Genomic DNA, 23476 nt, shown 5'->3' on the forward strand with positions numbered 1-23476 from the left:
CTAAAAGAATAACTGATGTTGACAGTACTATGCTGACTGACTACCTGGCTTCCTTGATGTCTGCACTCCACTCTTGTCGTTCTCAGGTTGCTGCCACCTTCCCTGACAAAACCAACCCGGAAGAACACGCCATCCGACCCGGGGACTGGTTTCTCGTGAGGAACTTCGACCGGACCAGTCCCCTCCAGCCCAGGTGGAAGAAGCCAAGACTCGTACTACTAACAACACGGACAGCAGTGAAGGTCGAGGGCAGGAAGGGCTGGCTCCACGCAAGCCACTGCCGGAAACATTTTGGACAAAAAGACACTGTTGCTGATGGCCCTGCCAATCCCACTGACATTTTGACTGAACAATCTTTATTGCCTTTGGAACTAACCCCACAACAGGACTACAAATCAAAGTTAAGGTCTGCCATTCGGACTCTGGCTAATTAAGTCCATTGGGCGTCGGTCCAGTGGTGAAGCGGTTGGAGCATGCGAATGGATTTTAACACCTTGACTATGTGGGAGAAAGAAAAAATGAACTCTAGAAAAAGACATAATGGTCCTATTATATGTTTGACAGTATTATTTTTCCTCATGGCAGTTATGACGTGTCTTGGTTGGATTCTCCACACTGTTTTTCCTCCAACACAACACACCTCTCATACACCCAACAGCACTCAGGAACACACCTATCACGACCTACCCCCTCATGAACAAGCCCATAGACTAGCCTTGCGAAACAATACCTTCATACAGATGCTACACCACACTCAGCAGGCCAGTAATAGTACCAATTGTTGGATATGTGGCCGCATCCCACCTCATCAGAAAAAGGGAGGGATGCCTCTTTTTCCTTTCCCATTCTCTTATAATGGAACTTGTGAAGCCTGGTTCGCCCTAATAACAGCTGACGATACTACCCCCACCTCCTGCCCTGACAGAAATAATTCATTCAAGAATGGGTGGCCTTGGGGGGATTTAAACAAGGTACTCAATGCTGCCTGTTACCCAAATGAGGATGGAAATCCTCAGGCGATAGGTACAGTCCTAGAAAGTGAAGAATACAAGCAAGGGAACATGACCATGTCCTACAAGATGTTAAATACCAAACCTAAAAAGAATGCTGGTCCCCCTTCCATCTCGGTCTCACCAGTAAAAGGACACCTGTGCATCCAGAAAAATGGCTCTGTTCCATTAGCGATTCAAAAAGGGGGTGGTGATGAACAGAGTGTCTGAATTAAGCAGACCACTCTTACCCAGTCAAGAGATCAGGGCTTGATCCATCACCGGTATTTAGCTCACTGCATCACCCCAGTTCAGAACCTGGCTATATGCAAATTAGTCTGACCCAGTGCCTCATGGGAACAGGGCAGACCAAACTACCAAGCCAATTCTTCACCGGAAAGGAGACAAGCTTCCGGGGACCGGTTTCTGGCATTTCAGCCGTCGTCGGCCCGGCTTGCTTGAATCCTGGTGGTGCAGTGACCAAGGGACTCATGTCTGAGTATACCCTCCCACACTTGTGGTGGCCAAAAACGATTCAAAAAAGGGGTGGTGATGAACAGAGTGTCTGAATTAAGCAGACCACTCTTACCCAGTCAAGAGATCAGGGCTTGATCCATCACCGTTATTTAGCTCACTGCATCACCCCAGTTCAGAACCTGGCTATATGCAAATTAGTCTGACCCAGTGCCTCATGGGAACAGTGCAGACCAAACTACCAAGCCAATTCTTCACCGGAAAGGAGACAAGCTTCCGGGGACCGGTTTCTGGCATTTCAGCCGTCGTCGGCCCGGCTTGCTTGAATCCTGGTGGTGCAGTGACCAAGGGACTCATGTCTGAGTATACCCTGCCACACTTGTGGTGGCCAAAAACGATTCAAAAAGGGGGTGGTGATGAACAGAGTGTCTGAATTAAGCAGACCACTCTTACCCAGTCAAGAGATCAGGGCTTGATCCATCACCGTTATTTAGCTCACTGCATCACCCCAGTTCAGAACCTGGCTATATGCAAATTAGTCTGACCCAGTGCCTCATGGGAACAGGGCAGACCAAAGTACCAAGCCAATTCTTCACCGGAAAGGAGACAAGCTTCCGGGGACCGGTTTCTGGCATTTCAGCCGTCGTCGGCCCGGCTTGCTTGAATCCTGGTGGTGCAGTGACCAAGGGACTCATGTCTGAGTATACCCTGCCACACTTGTGGTGGCCAAAAACGATTCAAAAAGGGGGTGGTGATGAACAGAGTGTCTGAATAAAGCAAACCACTCTTACCCAGTCAAGAGATCAGGGCTTGATCCATCACAGTTATTTAGCTCACTGCATCACCCCAGTTCAGAACCTGGCTATATGCAAATTAGTCTGACCCAGTGCCTCATGGGAACAGTGCAGACCAAACTACCAAGCCAATTCTTCACCGGAAAGGAGACAAGCTTCCGGGGACCGGTTTCTGGCATTTCAGCCGTCGTCGGCCCGGCTTGCTTGAATCCTGGTGGTGCAGTGACCAAGGGACTCATGTCTGAGTATACCCTGCCACACTTGTGGTGGCCAAAACGATTCAAAAAGGGGGTGGTGATGAACAGAGTGATGGATCAAGCCCTGATCTTTGGACTGGGTAAGAGTGGTCTGCTTAATTCAGACATTCTGTTCATCACCACCCCCTTTTCTGAATCATTTTTGTTCACCATAAGCGTGGAAGGGTATACTCAGATGTGAGTCCCTAGCTCATTGCACCATCAGGATTCAAGCAAGCCGGGCCGAAGACGGCTGAAATGCCAGAAACCGGTCCCCGGTAGCTTGTTTCCTTCCCAGTATAAGAATTGGCTTGGTAGTTTGGTCTGCCCTGTTCCCATGATGCACTGGGCCAGGGTCAGACTAATTTGCATATAGCCAAGTTCTGAGCTGGGATGGTGCAGTGAGCTAAAAACGGTGATGGATCAAGCCCTGATCTTTGGACTGGATAAGAGTGGTCTGCTTAATTCAGACACTCTGTTCATCACCACCCCCTTTTCTGAATCATTTTTGTCCACCATAAGCGTGGAAGGGTATACTCAGATGTGAGTCCCTAGCTCATTGCACCATCAGGATTCAAGCAAGCCGGGCCGAAGACGGCTGAAATGCCAGAAACCGGTCCCCGGTAGCTTGTTTCCTTCCCAGTATAAGAATTGGCTTGGTAGTTTGTTCTGCCCTGTTCCCATGATGCACTGGGCAAGGGTCAGACTAATTTGCATATAGCCAAGTTCTGAGCTGGGATGGTGCAGTGAGCTAAAAAACGGTGATGGATCAAGCCCTGATCTTTGAACTGGGTAAGAGTGGTCTGCTTAATTCAGACACTCTGTTCATCACCACCCCCTTTTCTGAATCATTTTTGTCCACCATAAGCGTAGAAGGGTATACTCAGATGTGAGTCCCTAGCTCATTGCACCATCAGGATTCAAGCAAGCCGGGCCGAAGACGGCTGAAATGCCAGAAACCGGTCCCCGGTAGCTTGTTTCCTTCCCAGTATAAGAATTGGCTTGGTAGTTTGGTCTGCCCTGTTCCCATGATGCACTGGGCCAGGGTCAGACTAATTTGCATATAGCCAAGTTCTGAGCTGGGATGGTGCAGTGAGCTAAAAAACGGTGATGGATCAAGCCCTGATCTTTGGACTGGGTAAGAGTGGTCTGCTTAATTCAGACACTCTGTTCATCACCACCCCCTTTTCTGAATCATTTTTGTCCACCATAAGCGTGGAAGGGTATACTCAGATGTGAGTCCCTAGCTCATTGCACCATCAGGATTCAAGCTAGCCGGGCCGAAGACGGCTGAAATGCCAGAAACCGGTCCCCGGTAGCTTGTTTCCTTCCCAGTATAAGAATTGGCTTGGTAGTTTGGTCTGCCCTGTTCCCATGATGCACTGGGCCAGGGTCAGACTAATTTGCATATATCCAAGTTCTGAGCTGGGATGGTGCAGTGAGCTAAAAAACGGTGATGGATCAAGCCCTGATCTTTGGACTGGGTAAGAGTGGTCTGCTTAATTCAGACACTCTGTTCATCACCACCCCCTTTTCTGAATCATTTTTGTCCACCATAAGCGTGGAAGGGTATACTCAGATGTGAGTCCCTAGCTCATTGCACCATCAGGATTCAAGCAAGCCGGGCCGAAGACGGCTGAAATGCCAGAAACCGGTCCCCGGTAGCTTGTTTCTGTGAGAAGTTGGCCCGATATGCAACGTTCGCTATTCTAGCGACCGCTATGTATCGTTCCAACGACCCTTATGGTGTTTGGTTGTAAGTCAACCTATAGACCAGCTATCCTAGTAGCGTGGATACGAGCAGTCTAAGGCTAAAGACTCGAGAGGGCGTGTTAAGCCAGCTGTTTACCACACATGTACCCCTTGAACACCCAGTGAAAGGACACCACACAAGTGTTATGAAAATAAACAGTATATTTATTAAGAATCACAACAGCCCTGTACTCTTTATGAGGACAGGGTACTAAGCACAAACCAAATCTCTTTAGCAAATACTTCAAGTGCACAATTAGGAACAAGTGTCCGAGGACACGGAAAGATTAAGGTCTCGGGCGGACCCGATAAGGCAAGTCGGAAGCGAGGGACTCGGGACCCTAGAGTAAGGAGGCTATGCAGGCACCGAAATGCCGAGTTACCTAGCCACGAGGGCTGCGGCTGCACAAGTCTTACAGGCGTCGGGGTCTTCGCTGACGAGCCAGGAGCCGGAAGAGAAGGAGTTGCTGGCCGGCGACCAGTGCTGAATAGTTCGTAGAGATCCAAGCCTGGATCGGAGATTGAAGAAACCTGAAAGCAGAGGGGACCAAGTTCGTACTACTAGCCAGTAGTCAGAGGGTACCAGGAAGGCACCGGTTGGCCGTCACCTCGACCAGGTGAGTGGGCGACGCTAGGCTCTGCAGTCTCACGGACCAGGAGGCGTTGTCGGCGACCACGGCGGAGGTGCGAGCTGTCCCACGAAGGATGATGCTGTCGGCGTCGCTGGGCCCAGGATGGGGCAACAAGCCTTGGCAGTTCTCAGGGCCACGTGGTGGGCCTAAGAGGGCGTCTTGAGTGGACCAGGAGGGTCCGGGGTGCTTCTCGGAAAGATGGAAGCAAGGGCCAGTCTGGAGCAACCAGACCAGCAGTGATGATTCTCGGATGTCGTCACAGAAGGACACACGCCAGCGGCTAGTGACCAGACAACGTGCTGAGCAGCGAGCAGAAGGGCCCCACGCAGATCGTGGAGATGCTGGGAGACTGCACTTCGGTGCTGGAGCGGCTCAGGGTCGGGGCTTCTCGGACCCCAGAGCACTCACCAGAGAGTTACCTCGATGGTCGTGCTGGTTTTTAAGAGCGTGCAGGTTCTGATGATGGCCGGTCCCTCGAGGTCTCGTCGCACCCACGGATCACAGCTGAGCTGATGATGTGGGTAGAGGTCAGAGGTGCCAGGGAAGCCGGTTCTCGTCGAGCTGGGCCGTCGGATTCCTTGAGGAAGGACTTACAGCAAACCGCAGAGTTCTTAGTTGGTGCCCGCTGATGCAGGGTGACTACTCCTTAGTCACAAGGGAGAAATCTTGAGAAGAGTCTTGAATGTCCTTTCGTAGAAAGTAGTTCTTGAATCAAAGAGGATCTAATTTGGAAGGGTCCCCGCTCCGGTCTTTATTCTAAAGAAAGGGGTGGGTACATGACTAGGTCCTGCCCTAAGGGTGGGACCGGGAAGGGGGGTAGTTACGCCCCTCTCCCCTGCCGGACTTTCCCCAGGCCAGGGCTGTCGCCCCTGGAACTGGTTCTAACCGGCAGATGCGTAGTGAGCACCGGGGTGCCACTTCGCAGTCACCTTCTCGCCAAAGCCCTACCTACCCAGAATACACAAACCCTGTCTGGGACGGTGCGAACAGCGCCCTCGACAGGAAACCCTTTGTCCAAGTGCTCCTCGCTGGAAGGACTCCCAGCAGCAGGAGGTCAGACTCGTGTCTGTGGTGGCAGCATCCATTTTGTGGAGCTGAGGCTTCAGTTAACTTTAACCGGGGTTCACAGTTACGTACATGTCGTGTCCCTCTAGAAGGGTGGGATGCTAACCTCATCGCCAGAATTGGTGAGAGGGCAGCACCCCGATTCGTATGACACCTTACTCGACATGCCTTGATAACGCGACACCGGAGTTACCGATATGGTACGCGTTATCATGGAACAGCTAGTGGGTCTTGATTCTGCAAGCTGCAACCGGGCTCGGCTCGGGCCTGAACCTAGCTCACACGAGCCCACGCACTCTGCCTTCAGGATTGTTAAGGCCTGCCATAGGAGTGACTGATAGGAACTCGGGTGTCCATTGTATGGTTAGATATAGAGCTACTATACCTAAAGCGAAGGGTGGTTACACGGCTTCGCCCCAGCTGTCGTGCAGCCAGTTGTGTCAAATTTAGGAGGCCAGCCGGGGGTGGCATAATACATGCTTCAGCCCCTGGCGGCCCTGGGTACACCTATGCCCTGCGTTACGGGGTCTGACAAGGTGGCCCAGTACCAATTGGTAAATGCACCTAGGGTACATCTCGTAATTTAGAAAGAGAACAGCCAGGCTGTGGGTCTGATCAGCAGACCCACAGCCAGAGAAAGTCGTAAACCAGTGAAACAAAAGCAAAAAATCTGGGTGATCATAGGATTGCAGACCCTACTCTCCTACATGACCCCCCCCCCCCAAACGTCGGAACAATAAGCTAACCTTGACCAGGTGAGTCTTCTTGTTCTAAGTGGAAATATCTGGAGAGCCCATCGGCATTGCCATGATCAGTACCAGGTCTATGTTCCACTGTAAAGTCCATCCCCTGTAGGGAAATGGACCACCTAAGCAGTTTGGGGTTTTCACCCTTCATCTGATTTAGCCACAAGAGGGGCTTATGGTCGGTCTGAATCTTGAAGTGAGTACCAAACAAGTATGGCCTCAGCTTCTTCAGGGCCCAAACCACAGCAAAGGTCTCCCTCTCAATAGCTGACCAATTCTTCTCTCTAGGGGTCAGCCTTCTGCTTATAAAAGCAATGGGCTGGTCTTGACCATCAAAATTCAGTTGAGAAAGAACAGCTCCCACACCCAACTCAGAAGCATCTGTTTGGACAATGAATGGTTTGGAGTAGTCCGGACTCTTGAGGATAGGCGCCGTGCACATGGCCTGCTTTAGGTCATCGAATGCTTTTTGACAGCTCGCTGTCCACTGAACCTTTTTTGGCATTTTCTTACTTGTCAGTTCGTTTAATGGTGTCACAATTGAACCATAGTTCCTGACAAACTTCCTATAGTAACCAGTCAGGCCCAAGAAAGCTCGAACCTGAGTCTGGGTGGTTGGAGGAGCCCAGTCCCTGATTGACTGTATCTTGCTCTCCAGTGGCTGAACCTGACCTCCACCTACAAGGTGGCCCAGGTATACAACCTGTGTCTGCCCTATCTGGCACTTGGTGGCCTTGATAGTGAGACCTGCTGCTTGCAGTGCCTCTAACGTCTTCCGCAGGTGGACCAGGTGATCCTCCCAGGTGGAGCTAAAGACAGCAATATCGTCAAGATACGCCGCACAGAAGTCATCCAGCCCAGTAAGGACTTGATTCACCAACCGTTGGAAGGTGGCAGGTGCATTTTTCAGACCAAAGGGCATCACCACGAACTGGTAATGCCCACCAGGGGTTGAAAATGCGGTTTTAGGCTTGGCGTCCTCAGCTAACCTGATTTGCCAATACCCAGCTGTCAGGTCAAACGTACTTAGGTAGTTGGCCGAAGCCAATCTATCGATAAGCTCGTCTGCCCTTGGTATTGGGTGGGCGTCAGTCTTAGTGACTGCATTGAGACCCCTGTAGTCTACGCAAAACCTCATCTCTCTCTTACCACCCTGGGTGTGAGGTTTCGGCACTAGAACTACGGGACTAGCCCAAGGGCTATCCGAGGGTTCAATGACTCCCAACTCCAACATTTTCTGCACTTCACTTTTGATGCAGTCTCTAACGTGATCAGGCTGCCTGTAGATTTTACTCTTGACGGGCAAGCTGTCACCAGTGTCAACCTCATGGGTACACCAATCGGTCTGACTGGGTGTTAGAGAAAACATATGCCTGAACGACTGAAGAACCTGTTTACAGTCGCTCTGTTGATGTTCGGAGAGGCTGCCACAAACGACAACACCATCTACCGAGCCATCGTCAGGATTCTGAGTGAGCAGGTCGGGGAGAGGGTCACTCTCCTCTTCCTGTCCCTCATCTAAGGCCATGAGCAAACTCATGTCCTTCCTGTCGACATATGCTTTTAGCCTGTTGACATGAAGCACCCTGTGGGGGCTCCGGGGAGTTCCCAGGTCGACCAAGTAGGTGACCTCTCCCTTTTTCTCCAGGATGGTGTAGGGCCCGGACCATTTGTCCTTGAGTGCTGCTGGGGCCACTGGCTCCAACACCCACACCTTCTGTCCGGGCTGGTAAACAGTCAAGACAGCCTTTTGGTCATGCCAAGCTTTTTGGAGTTCTTGGCTGGCCTTAAGGTTTTCAGATGCCTTTTCCATGTACTCAGCCATCCGCGAGCGGAGGCCAAGCACATAGTCCACTATGTTGGCTGCAGGCTTTTTGAGAGGTCTCTCCCATCCTTCCTTCACCAAACACAGGGGTCCCCTTACAGGATGCCCGTACAGAAGTTCAAAAGGGCTGTAGCCAACCCCCTTCTGTGGGACTTCTCTGTAGGCGAACAAGAGGCAGGGGATCAGGACGTCCCATCTACGCCGAAGCTTTTCCGGTAGTCCATGAATCATCCCTTTTAGGGTCCTGTTGAATCTCTCAACAAGCCCATTGCATTGTGGATGATAGGGTGTAGTGAACTTGTAGTTAACACCACATTCCTTCCACATAGCAGTTAAGTAGCTCGACATGAAGTTTGCACCTCTGTCGGAGACGACCTCCTTAGGGAAGCCCACTCTGGAGAACACTCCAACTAGGGCTCTTGCCACAACAGGTGCTGTAGTGGTCCTAAGGGGAATAGCTTCAGGATACCTGGTGGCATGATCCACTACCACCAGTATAAACTTGTGCCCTGAGGCTGTAGGTGGTTCCATGGGACCGACGATGTCGATCCCCACCCGTTCAAAGGGCACCCCCACCACAGGCATTGGTATAAGGGGGGCTATTGTTGTGCCACCTGACTTACCACTGGCTTGGCAAGTGACACAGGAGCGGCAAAACTCCTTGGTATCCTCGTTCATGTGAGGCCAGTGAAAGTGTGAGACAAGCCTGTCCCACGTTTTCGTCTGGCCTAAGTGACCTGCTAAGGGAATCTCGTGGGCCAAGGTAAGTAGGAAACCACGCTGAGACAAGGGTACAACCAGCCTCCTGGTCATGCCAGGCTTGGGGTCTCTTGACTCAGTGTACAGGAGTCCATCTTCCCAGTATACCTTGTGGGTACCTGTGGCGTTCCCAGCAGCCTCAGCAGCAGCCTGCTGTCTGAGGGGTTCAAGAGAAGGGCAGTCTAACTGGTCCTTCCCCAGGTCTTCCCTTGAGGGTCCCCCTGAACCCAAGAATTCAACTTGATCAAGTTCGAATTCCCTTGGCTCAGTTTCCCTCAATTCCGGTAGGTCAGCCTCCTCTGAGACTTGATCCTCGACCTGGGGCAAGGGGGAAGGCGCAGCCTTAACCCTACTGCTCTTTTTCTTGGGAGGTGTCTGGTCCGTTGTTCCAGGATCCAGCACCTGTTCAGTGGGGCATTTCCTGACCTGTGACCTAGTCACAGCGAACACATGTGCTGGCAGACCTAACATTTCCATGTGAGTCCGGTGCTCCACTTCTGACCATTGTGACGACTCCAAATCATTGCCCAACAAACAATCCACTGGGAGGTCTGGACTAACTACAACCTTCTTTTGGCCAGTTACCCCTCCCCAGGAGAAAGCTACAATTGCCATACTGTGATTGGTAGTGACATTGCTTGCATTGGTCACCAGGAATTCTGTACCTGGCATGATCTGTCCAGGGTCCACAAAGTTAGGCGTCACCATGGTGACGCTGGCACAAGTGTCCCTATAGGCCTGAGCCATCTTGCCATTTATGAAAGGCGTCTGTCGGTATTTGCCCAAAGTATTGGGGCTTACGTCAGGGGATACGTCTGCGTCCCCCGTACTGACAAGGACAGCCTGAGTGAGTGTGCCAACTAAGTTGTCACGCCCCTCAGAACCCAGGGTTAACCCTACTAAACCCTTGGGAGGCGCACTACCACTGCTGACTGTACTAGGGGGCACAGGTGCCTTAGGGGCTGCAGTGGCAGGAGTATGCCCTCCTCCTTTCTTGTTGCACTCACTAAACCAGTGAGACTTACTTTTACAGTACTGGCACCATCTTTTGGATTGGCCTTCTTTCTTCTTTTGGGGAGCCTGACCCCCACCCTCTTTGGGTTGTTGGGGACCTGTCGAAGACTTCTGGTCATTTTGTTCCCCTTTAGAATCTTTACCCTTCTGGTCTGCTTTCTTCTGACCACCTTGATTCTGGCCCTGGTTCTGCTTAACTCTCGTACGAACCCATCTGTCTGCCTTCTTTCCCAATTCTTGGGGAGAGGTCAGATCCGAGTCGACAAGATGCTGATGCAACAACTGGTTCTGACAATTGTTTAAAATTTGTTCTCTCATCATCAAATTATACAATCCTTGATAATCAGTAACCTTACTGCCCAGCAACCAGCCCTCAAAAGCCTTAGTGGCACAATCGACGAAATCAGACCAATCTTGAGACTGCGTTTTCTGGGTATCCCTGAACAGCACCCTGTACTGCTCAGTGGTTAGGCCGAACCCTTCAACGAGTGTATTTTTCAAGATCTGGTAATTGTTAGCATCCTCCACCCTTGTGGTGAGGAGCTTGTCTCTTCCTTTTCCTTCAAAGGAGAGCCACAAGATAGCTGCCCACTGACTCTGGGGAACACCCTGCACAGTGCAGGCCCTCTCCAAAGCAGTAATCCATTTGTGGATGTCGTCCCCTTGTTTAAAGGGGGGCACTATCTTACCAAGGTGTTTCGTATCGAAACTCTTTTCCCTATTACTAGGTACATTGCTGCCACCAGTGGGGACTGCCCCACTTAACTGTTGCTCTCTAGCAAAGGCAAGCCTTTCTTTGGCCAGGGCAAGTTCTTCCCTTTCGATCCTCAGATTGGCTGCCCTTTCCTTAGCTTCGTACACTCTCCTCTGAGGGGATGTCATCCCTCTTTGAGAAGAGTTGTGAGAGCCATTGGTTCGAAGGGATCCGCCAGAGCCTCTTGACAGAGATCGGGCTCGTCCATTCCCAATGTTAAGCTGACCTGATAGTGGCCCCAGGGGTCCCCCAGTACCGCTATCATGTTTGCTTAAGTTGGACCTGCTTAGTCTGACGACTTCTACCTGTCCCTTATCTGCCTCATCCCCAGAGAGATCCTCATCCTCATCCTCCTCCACATCCTCGTTCTCAGTTGCGAGGTGAATGAGGTCAGGATCGTCTCGGGTTCCCTCGAGGGGAGGCATGTCTCCTTCTGGATTAGAAGAGCTACGAAGTTTCTCAGCTCTCCTGGCATCATAAGTCTCCAAGAGACCAATCAGAAAGGACGTTGTGGGGTTAGACCCCTGCTGAATCTTCCTGGAGTGACACAGTCGTCTTAACTCCTTGAAGCTCAGCACAGTATATCCTGAAGGGATGACCTGTGGAGGGTCAACTGACACAAGGGGAGACCCAGAGTTTCCTCCTTTGTCCGACATACTGGTTCTAGTGTGGTGTAAGTGATGCACCTACCTACACTACGTGTTTGCCTACTGTACCCTTGCTAAGAGTTGTAGCCAAGGTGTGCTAAGCCTTGAGGAGCTACAACAGCTGGTTCAGTAGAACTCAGAGTATTCTAAGCTTTTGGTTATATGTACTAACAGTACTTTGTGCGATCTTTCAACAAGATATTCTTAGGATACGTGTGGTAAAACAACAGCAAGCTCAAATCCCAACCGCTGCTCACCAATGTGAGAAGTTGGCCCGATATGCAACGTTCGCTATTCTAGCGACCGCTATGTATCGTTCCAACGACCCTTATGGTGTTTGGTTGTAAGTCAACCTATAGACCAGCTATCCTAGTAGCGTGGATACGAGCAGTCTAAGGCTAAAGACTCGAGAGGGCGTGTTAAGCCAGCTGTTTACCACACATGTACCCCTTGAACACCCAGTGAAAGGACACCACACAAGTGTTATGAAAATAAACAGTATATTTATTAAGAATCACAACAGCCCTGTACTCTTTATGAGGACAGGGTACTAAGCACAAACCAAATCTCTTTAGCAAATACTTCAAGTGCACAATTAGGAACAAGTGTCCGAGGACACGGAAAGATTAAGGTCTCGGGCGGACCCGATAAGGCAAGTCGGAAGCGAGGGACTCGGGACCCTAGAGTAAGGAGGCTATGCAGGCACCGAAATGCCGAGTTACCTAGCCACGAGGGCTGCGGCTGCACAAGTCTTACAGGCGTCGGGGTCTTCGCTGACGAGCCAGGAGCCGGAAGAGAAGGAGTTGCTGGCCGGCGACCAGTGCTGAATAGTTCGTAGAGATCCAAGCCTGGATCGGAGATTGAAGAAACCTGAAAGCAGAGGGGACCAAGTTCGTACTACTAGCCAGTAGTCAGAGGGTACCAGGAAGGCACCGGTTGGCCGTCACCTCGACCAGGTGAGTGGGCGACGCTAGGCTCTGCAGTCTCACGGACCAGGAGGCGTTGTCGGCGACCACGGCGGAGGTGCGAGCTGTCCCACGAAGGATGATGCTGTCGGCGTCGCTGGGCCCAGGATGGGGCAACAAGCCTTGGCAGTTCTCAGGGCCACGTGGTGGGCCTAAGAGGGCGTCTTGAGTGGACCAGGAGGGTCCGGGGTGCTTCTCGGAAAGATGGAAGCAAGGGCCAGTCTGGAGCAACCAGACCAGCAGTGATGATTCTCGGATGTCGTCACAGAAGGACACACGCCAGCGGCTAGTGACCAGACAACGTGCTGAGCAGCGAGCAGAAGGGCCCCACGCAGATCGTGGAGATGCTGGGAGACTGCACTTCGGTGCTGGAGCGGCTCAGGGTCGGGGCTTCTCGGACCCCAGAGCACTCACCAGAGAGTTACCTCGATGGTCGTGCTGGTTTTTAAGAGCGTGCAGGTTCTGATGATGGCCGGTCCCTCGAGGTCTCGTCGCACCCACGGATCACAGCTGAGCTGATGATGTGGGTAGAGGTCAGAGGTGCCAGGGAAGCCGGTTCTCGTCGAGCTGGGCCGTCGGATTCCTTGAGGAAGGACTTACAGCAAACCGCAGAGTTCTTAGTTGGTGCCCGCTGATGCAGGGTGACTACTCCTTAGTCACAAGGGAGAAATCTTGAGAAGAGTCTTGAATGTCCTTTCGTAGAAAGTAGTTCTTGAATCAAAGATGATCTAATTTGGAAGGGTCCCCGCTCCGGTCTTTATTCTAAAGAAAGGGGTGGGTACATGACTAGGTCCTGCCCTAAGGGTGGGACCAGGAAGGGGGGTAGTTACGCCCCTCTCCCCTGCCGGACTTTCCCCAGGCCAGGGCTGTCGCCCCTGGAACTGGTTCTAACCGGCAGATGCGTAGTGAGCACCGGGGTGCCACTTCGCAGTCACCTTCTCGCCAAAGCCCTACCTACCCAGAATACACAAACCCTGTCTGGGACGGTGCGAACAGCGCCCTCGACAGGAAACCCTTTGTCCAAGTGCTCCTCGCTGGAAGGACTCCCAGCAGCAGGAGGTCAGACTCGTGTCTGTGGTGGCAGCATCCATTTTGTGGAGCTGAGGCTTCAGTTAACTTTAACCGGGGTTCACAGTTACGTACATGTCGTGTCCCTCTAGAAGGGTGGGATGCTAACCTCATCGCCAGAATTGGTGAGAGGGCAGCACCCCGATTCGTATGACACCTTACTCGACATGCCTTGATAACGCGACACCGGAGTTACCGATATGGTACGCGTTATCATGGAACAGCTAGTGGGTCTTGATTCCGCAAGCTGCAACCGGGCTCGGCTCGGGCCTGAACCTAGCTCACACGAGCCCACGCACTCTGCCTTCAGGATTGTTAAGGCCTGCCATAGGAGTGACTGATAGGAACTCGGGTGTCCATTGTATGGTTAGATATAGAGCTACTATACCTAAAGCGAAGGGTGGTTACACGGCTTCGCCCCAGCTGTCGTGCAGCCAGTTGTGTCAAATTTAGGAGGCCAGCCGGGGGTGGCATAATACATGCTTCAGCCCCTGGCGGCCCTGGGTACACCTATGCCCTGCGTTACGGGGTCTGACAAGGTGGCCCAGTACCAATTGGTAAATGCACCTAGGGTACATCTCGTAATTTAGAAAGAAAACAGCCAGGCTGTGGGTCTGATCAGCAGACCCACAGCCAGAGAAAGTCGTAAACCAGTGAAACAAAAGCAAAAAATCTGGGTGATCATAGGATTGCAGACCCTACTCTCCTACAGTTTCCTTCCCAGTATAAGAATTGGCTTGGTAGTTTGGTCTGCCCTGTTCCCATGATGCACTGGGCCAGGGTCAGACTAATTTGCATATAGCCAAGTTCTGAGCTGGGATGGTGCAGTGAGCTAAAAAACGGTGATGGATCAAGCCCTGATCTTTGGACTGGGTAAGAGTGGTCTGCTTAATTCAGACACTCTGTTCATCACCACCCCCTTTTCTGAATCTGTTCCATTAGGACACAGTGACTGTCATACCACTATAAGTTTTGAAGACAGAGGAAAGTCCTCATTTCTAGCATCTCGCCATACTTATTTTGTCTGTGGCCAAACGGCCTATGTGCAGCTGCCCTTGAACTGGGGGGGAACTTGCTATATAGCATTCCTGTTACCCCCTGTCTTTGTGGCCCCATCCACTTACCACCGAGACCTCCTAGTGCCCCATGTCAGACATAAAAGAACGATCGATACCTCCTTGGTTGACCAAACGGAAACCTCATGGGAACAGTATGCAGATTTTAACAAAGGGTTCTTCTTCTTTGTTGGTCCTGTATAGAACAGCAAGCTTATACGCAGGTTGACAAGGACCTTAGAGGCTGTTGTAAACCAGACGGCGTCTGCCCTGGGGAGTTTAACCCAGGAGCAGTCTGCCATACGATTGGTTACTCTCCAAAATCGCCTTGTCCTTGACATCATCCTGGCTGACAGAGGCGGAGCCTGTAAAATTATAGGCTCTAGCTGCTGTATATTTATTCCTGATAATTCCCCATCTGTATACACGGCCATAACAAAATTACACAAGATAGCCGTAAGTTTACATCAAGAACCTGGCACTTGGACGTGGTCCGACTGGTTCTGGAAGATAATATCGTCCTGGGGATGGCAACTGCTGTCAGCAGCAGGTATAATATTCCTGATAATAACTGGATGCTGCCTTTGCATCCAATGTGGTCCTGCCCTGTGCGGTCTATGCGCTGCAAACTGCATTCCTAAACCACTTGTCCAGCAGAGAGAAAGGGAAAGAATTATGCTACAAGAATGTATAGATGATCTCATGCAAATTGAGATATAATGTAGGTACACTCTGGGGCAAGGAGGGAATGTGGAAATAAAATTGACGATTGTGCCCCATCATTTCCCTGTTTCTGCCTGACAGCCATTTTTCTCATTCAGACAAGCACCCATTTTGTGTGTGACATGCTCTCAGCAACTTGTCTGAAAACTGTCCTTCACATCCTCATTGAATCTTGCACAACCCCCTGCTCCTTGTGGTCGAGCCAATTCCAAGAAGCCTGCCTGTGTGCCTTCCCCCAGTTGTGCCAGAGACTCAGCCACATCCTGTCCATTGTTGGTAACTCAGCCTGTCACACCAACTGCCCTGTGACCACCCCCAACTGAAAGAGGAAGCACGAGGTTAGGCCCTGAAACCACACCAACTAATAGAGGAAGCACAAGGTTGTACACTGTGAACACACACATTTCTGTGGTTCTGCCAATTCTGGGAACCAGCAGCAGATAGTTCCTGTTCTTAACTGTAAGACACCATGCACCTGGCATCTTAGTTCATTGACCACCCCTTCCTGTGCTTCAGCCAATTCCCAGAACCAGCAGATAATTACTGTTTTAAGAAATAGTTACTGCAAGCCAGAGAGCAGATGGTCTCTGTTTTACACAAGATAGTTCCTCTTTTTGACTCTTGTGGTTCAGCCAATTCCCAGAACCAGCAAGATAGTTCCTGTTTTACACAAGATGGTTCATGTTTCTGACATGAAGCACGAGCACAAACCCCAAATGAGGAAGCCTCCCCCTTCCAACTGTCAGACTATTTCACATCGCAAGTCCCCTCACGAAGCCTAAGACACACCCCCATTTATTCACACTCTGCTCTGATCTTTGTTCCTCTATCTGCCATGACCTGTTTGTTCCTCTATTTTGCCTCATGACCAAGACTGTATAAAATGTTCTGCTGTAAAAAATAAACCCCCACTTCAAGAGAGGGACTTGAGAGATTGCTCCTGTGCCCGCTTGGTGCTGGAAGCGCTCCCCTTAACTCGAGTTATTGGTCTCCTCCTCCTTCATTTGAGCACCACGGACTCCTCGCTTTGCATTGACAAGAAATTATGATTTATTAAGCATAGAAATTCAGAAATGAGGTAATAAGTAAATTTAATTTACCACAGTTGTTCTCAGCCCCTCTCCCCATTCACTAGTCAGGCTAGGGACATCAGTCGCACCACAGGGGACGAAGCCAGCATTGTGTAAGGAAGGCCCAGCCTTATTCATGTCCCAGGTGCACTCCTCCCACCCATCTGGCTGTCAATCTCTCTATTCACCACCGGGGCAGACTCATCCTGACTCCTGGAGCCAGCAAATCACAAGCCAGACAGTCAATTAATCTTTATTACACAGACCTGCCAACTTCTAGTTGATCACACGAGTCCGCACATATCAACTCGACCCTGCACTCCCCACACATCAGGAACTAACATGGACACACACATTCCCCTTGCATTCCTATGGGAGGGCAGGCCAATCTCACCACACGCACTCAAGAGTGCGCACGCACTTTACACTGGGACACAGTGAAAGTGCGCAGAAGCCAAAAAATCTAACACCAGGTCACAATTAAAAGCAACAAGTTTAGGGGTGAACCTGCCAGAAGGGCCAAGTCCAACAATGGCCCAGTCCCAACTTTCACCACAGGCAACAGCTTGTTGCATAGTCTCTTTAAGAACCTTGACAAATCTTTCCACCACACTATTGCTTTGTGGATGGTACAGGGCCACGTTCTTATGCTTGATCCCCCTGGAACTTAGAAACTCTTCCATGACTAAGGATGTGAACTGAACACCATTTTCAGACAAGAGTGTTAACGGGAAACTCTAGAAACTCAATCACTACACCATACTCAACGGAATTAACAATATTGATATCAGGCCAAAGGGAAAACATATCAATACACACGATCAAATAGCAATCCAGAGTCTTCAACTTCACAGGTCCCAAAATATTGATTGAAATGTCCGTCCACAGACCAGAAGCCTGTTCTCTAATAACCATGGGTTGCATCCTGCACTTCAATATCCTGTCACACCACGCACATTCAACACATTCACGCACCAACCTCTCTACATGTACATCCATGGCAGGCCACCAATATGCTTACTTGATCCTTTCCTTTGGCATGGCAATGCCCATGTGCGAGGTGTGAGCACTCTTTACTAGCTTATCCCTTAGTGCAAGGGGTGCAACCAACATACTACCGCGCATGAGGAGACCATCCTCCACCGTCAGATCTTCCCTAACTTGCCAAAAGCCTTCGAGGACCTCTTCACAGTCCTTCTTTTCACACCAACCACCTTGTGGCCATGGTTAGAACTTTCTGCAAGTCTAAATCGTTCATCTGAGGTTCACTGTACTCACTCTCAGTAATCAACCCTTCACTAATCAGACACAAATTAATTCCTTCATCCAGTTATTCACCTCAAAACCACTCAACATCATCCGTCGTTTCACACTCCTCACCCCGAGTCTTGACAGACAGTCTGCCAGAACTGTAGAGCCACAACCCACTTCAGTATCCTATGGGATACAAAGTCAATGTCTTTCTTAGAGAAGACCTTCCTAAGAGGATTGTGGCCAGTAGGATTTCTGAACCTTTTCCCCCACAAAACCTTTCTTAGCTTGGGTACCGCCCAGAAAACACCCAGAGCTTCTTTCTCCACAACAGAACAGTTGCATTCATCACCTCTCAAGGGCCTAGAGACGAAAAGAATGGCTTTATCCTCCCTATCAAGCATCTGCAAAAGAAGTGATCCTAACCCCTTCGAGCTGGCATCAGTCATGAGATAAGATGTGGAATCAAAACTTGCTAGACAAGGTGTTTCATTCAGATGTTTCTTAATGCACTCAAACACTTTCTCACAGCCCTTGGACCCAACAAATGTGCTTCGCTTCTGGAGGAGAGACCTCAAACAAGAGGTTTTCTCTGCAAAGTTCGGAACAAACTTTTGATAAAATTCAGCTATGCCCAGAAACTTTACAAACTCTTCCTTGTTTAAAGGGGTGTGCAAATTACAAAGGGTATTTACCAATGACACTTTGGATTCGATGCCTGCAGCGGACAAAAAGTGCCCTAAGATATAAAATTTGCACTTGTCAGCCCTAAGAGTGCGGTAAGCATCATGTAACTTCTTCAATACTGACCTCAGCCTCCCATCATGCTCCTCAAGATCCACACCAAAGATGAGCACATCATCTGGGTACACCTTGACACCCCGAAGGCCATCAGGAATGCCCTTCATCGCCCACTAAAAAACTGAGGATGCAGAAATCAGTCCAAAAGGCATTCTTAGAAATCTAAAGGTACTAAAGGGTGTTTCAAAGGAGGGAAGAGGAGTGAATTTTCTGAATATTCTGAAGAGGAGTGAAGCCTGGCCTGGTGAAAGGGAGAGGTCAAGTCCAAGGATGAAAAATGCCTTGCCCCCTCAAGAGAACACAGCATTTTAGTTATGTTGTGTAAAGGGCAATGATCAACAATAACTGCTTCGTTGAGCTCCCTCGAGCCGACACAGAGCCTTTCCTCCCCATTGGCTTTGCGGGCCATAACAGGAGAGGCCCACTCCGTTGCTTCAACTTCTTGAAGGTTTCCCTTGGCTAAGAGATTGTCTAATTCAACTTTCATGCTCTCCCTTACTAACAGACGTGCATTCCTGACCTTAGCTCCTTAGCTGTTTTTAGAACAGCGTTAGATTTGACCTTTATCCTATGTACACAGTCTCGATTAGCATTACTAACAACCCTAATTGGTGGTAATTCTTTTAGGCAGACAGATCTCATTGGGATCAACGCAGATATGTAGATCACATTGATGGAACCAACTTATGAGCGAGTCCCCTTTCATCAAGACATAGATTTTACCAGGGATGACTCTCCTTTTGAAGTCAATTGTGCCCCAGAAATAACCCAGCAACTCAATAGTCACTCCACCTTAACCTTTTGGTCTAATGTCTGGCTTCAACAGGGTGACTTTGCCCAGCAGATTACGCTCATAAAATGTTTTGGGGACTAGCGTTACCTTGGCCCCAGAATCGAAGAGCATGTTCACGGGAGCATCATTGATCAAAACTAGCTCCTGAGGGCAATCATCAGCATTCCCTGTGACTGGGAGGATATTGATTTCTTCCAATTCTTCTTCATAAAAATCAACTTCCCTGACTTTTTTATGCCCGTGCCCTTTCTGCAGTTCTTTGAGACATGACCTTTTCTCTCACACATTTTGCACATGGCCTTCCAGCAAGGGCAGTCTTTAAAGTTGGCCATATGGCCTGGTTGCCACACCTGAAGCACTTCCCCTGAAAATTGTTTGTATTAAAGGGCTTTGAAGTGGTGCTCGATTTGGGTTTAACAAATCTATCCACCACCACCTTGACATTAGTGTTCTCCTTTTTATCACCCGAACTGTCTTTGCGTATAATATTAACACACGCTTTTGAATGCTTGTGACTTTTGGCTATGGTCAGCACTTCTTGAAGCAATGGCGTGCCTTTTTGCCACAGGGCGTCTCTCTTTTTATCGAGGACTCATCCAAATATGAACTGATCTCTTAAGAGCTCATCTAAAGCTGCACCAAAATTGCACGTGGAAGCCAATTTGCGCAAGGTAGTTATGTACTGTTCTACCGACTCATCCTGCCATTGCATCCTTCTCCCGAAGTGATATCGTTCAAGGAAAGTATTCACTTTGGTGAGGTAGTGCAAGCCCAACTTTTTGATGCAGATCACATATTCATTAACCCCTTCAGCGCTGATGACAAAGCCAGCTCGTCATGGGTGTTACCTGCGCTACGCGGATGACGAGCTGGCTTTGTCACAAACAGTGCATTTTTGAAATTCCAGCGCACAGCGGGAAAACGCAGTAGCGCGGAAGAGGTTAAGAGTGGCAGAGTAACTATCAGAGAGTTCAGGAAGGTGTTCAACGACTTCTTGTCCCTCAGAACTGAAGGAAGTGGCCCTTAGGGGCCACCCGGTTTACTAAGAACCACCTGCTATGCCTTCCCAGGAATGAAGAGTCGGTCAGACAGTAGAGAATATAAACAGGATTTATTATCAGTCCTCGGCAGAGAGAGATCCGGTCAGACCTGAACCCTAAGATGGTTACTGAGTGGTCTGCCTTCCAAACTGGTTACAGTAGGTAAAGAAGCTTCCCAGCCATCTCCAACCCCGCCCACCATGGAAATGTACTGGCTCGAGCTGGACCCGAACAATGGGGGCACAGAGAGATGCGCTACTACTTGCGAGATGGGTACACCTTATCGGCAACTCACGGTTATCGTACTGGGCCTCAGCGTCTCTAAACGTGGGAGCAGAGCTACACGCTCAGTTTGGTATTTGAAGGGAGAGCACCTTATTCATTAGCAAGTCGAGAAACAACCTTGGGCATAAAAGAAAATAACAGTGAAATACAGTGTTCAGCTGAGGCAAGCAATTCTGGATACATGGGCCTAATGCTGGTGCAGCCTATGCAGTCTAAATAAGGATTACAACATACAAAATGGAGTCACACTTGCTAACTGAGACTTGCACATTACGGGGATAACTCAACGGGTTGCATACAAACGTGGCAGCGGCAACTAACTTAGCCATATAATGCTAATCTAATATAGCACATTTCAAGGATAGCAAGGGATTTTTCAGACTAACAGACCCTCCTTTTAGCATTATATGCTAATTAGCTTTATTTGGCTATCCGGTAGGGTCTTTACAATGATAAGGGGAAAAGGATATAGTTATCTATCCATAGTCAATGTGAAAAGAAAGCAAATGCAAACATCATAAATTGGAATCAATATTCGAAGACTCCCTCGTCGATTAACATTATTGACTGTATTTCTTGCATCATCATGAGAGTGTGCTTATTATTACTTTTTGGTAGTGAGACACTGGGAATGAGTCTGCTTATGCAATACGTGCAGCAAGCTGGGTGGCAATTTATGCATAGACAGCATGTGAAAACAAACCCTGCAATAGCTATCAGGAAAAGGAGTATTTTCCAACCCCATAATGTCAATATTCCCCAGAGCCATCCCGAAAGGGAACAGGTACCATTGTCTCCGTGAATTTCTGAAGCCAGTCTATACAATTTCTGCATTGCAGATTTTACAGTCGGGGCACTGACATGTATGTACACGCAGCAGCTGCTGCTGACGATGACATGGCAGGCTCCACCCCTGTCAGCTAAGATAAAATCTAAAACCCTCCGATTTTGAAGCGAGACACGTCTCGTAGCTCAACTGTAATATTAGTCAGTATACCTGCGGTGGTGTTAAAGACTCCCTCATCTATTCTAGTCAGGCGTCGGATATTGTGGGAATTGAACATCGGACCCCAAAACAGTATGATACCCTTCATTATGTCAGTAAACTGCTGAAATTTATTTTTTAGCTTTTTTAGTTGGCCAGTATTATCCACAGGAGTGGGAGATCACCGGCTGTACTAGGAGACTGAGCTGAGCTAGTCTGTTGTTGAGTTGTCCCACTTCTAACTTTAGAGCTTTGTGACATAGCACACCAGCTTGGCTGTCTACTAGTTGAACACTGGGGTGCATCTGTGTAGCGAGTGCATGGATGGTGCGCCAAAGCCTGTTAACATTCTTTCACTCCTGGACCATGCCCAGCACGTGAATCTCTTTAGTCAAATGGCTCTGTCCAGAAGTCCTACACCTCGGCTGCCCTCCACTCTTTCATCCATAAAGGTAGGCCCGGTTCTTACATTTATTCACCTGCTCCACACATGCATTGCCCTGCTATCAACATTCCTTTTCCAGCCGGAGGCCTGTGAACAAGATTTTCCAACCATGTATTTCCCATGACTTTTCATGGGTCTCTCCTCCTACTCATGCTTTTCATCATCACCTGTACAAACCACTGTGGCCACATTTAATGGAACAATACTGAGGTGCTCTCATTCTTTCCACAAGATGGAGAATGCACCTCAACAGTGCACGCTGCACATAACACCTAATAAATGCCTTCTGCGACTTTCACACATGACCGACAAGTACACAGCCCATACCCAGCTTTTACAAAGGCCCACATGCTTAGAACTGCTTTACAAATACACAAAATGCCCAAGGCACAGCTCCACAATGTAAAATAAAAGAGTTCTCAGTGTGCAACACACCAGCAAATGATACAAAGCGTGCTGCATGCCACAAGGGTCTTTATTATATCAGCTGCTTCATCCAACAGCACAGCTTAATGGCACCAAACCGTTCTTCCTTGGAAAAAGGTGCTATGCATGTGGTGTTTGAACAGCACAAACCTAACCTAAAAGCAGCTGAGCTCCCTATCGGTCCAAGGCAGGGACAGAGTCAATGAGTGATAGGTGAGGCAGCTGTATAGTGGAATTGTTACTGCATTGTAATCAAAGGGCCTGAAACTAGCAGCATGTGTGCTAATTCCTCAGCAGTTTCTTCTCTATGACAGGTAGAGCGATGCAGGCCCAGATCAGACAGAAATGATACATTTATAGCTATGTAGTATTTTGAGATAAAGAACTGGGTAGTAGGACGCTGGCTTCCAATGAGACAGCACCGAGCACCCCACCTCAGCTGCACATGGGGACTGCATTGGCTAGATGAACACCGTGCTCTTGCAACCGCTCAAGTCATGCCTGCTGGCGCTACAACATGTTAGCGAAGGGTTACTTGAATCCTCGATTCCAATTCACATAATTTAACTACACACATCACAGATCTCTCCCCTCACCGTATCCAGCGCATGTTTCCTGACTCGACACCAAAGTGCTGCGCGGTAAACTGGGTGACGCCGGCTTCTAACATATGGTGTGGGGGTGCCCATCACTACAGATGCTGTCATATAGATACTTCTTTATATATACTGTGTTAAGTTAGCATGAGCTTTTTACATGTTTAAACGCCATTTTTCCTTCGGCTTCAGTTTGCACACGACACATACTTGTTGTAGCTTTCAACCTAGAAGAATGATGTGATTTATTTGAGAATAATGTGTTATTATTCTGATATCAGTTTTG

General features: G+C 49.4%; 1 long non-coding RNA gene and 1 pseudogene across 1 annotated transcript in view; one reads left to right on the forward strand and one right to left on the reverse strand.

Annotated features, from left to right (window-relative positions):
- LOC147737374 (uncharacterized) overlaps nt 1-23476 on the reverse strand; it is an 81488-nt gene that overhangs the window by 21199 nt on the left and 36813 nt on the right. The gene's annotated exons all lie outside the window — the stretch shown is intronic.
- On the forward strand, nt 474-18484 carry LOC147737375 (uncharacterized; annotated as a pseudogene).

This window comes from Lissotriton vulgaris, chromosome 1_1, assembly GCF_964263255.1.
Source record: "Lissotriton vulgaris chromosome 1_1, aLisVul1.2, whole genome shotgun sequence".
Lineage (NCBI taxonomy): Eukaryota > Metazoa > Chordata > Amphibia > Caudata > Salamandridae > Lissotriton > Lissotriton vulgaris.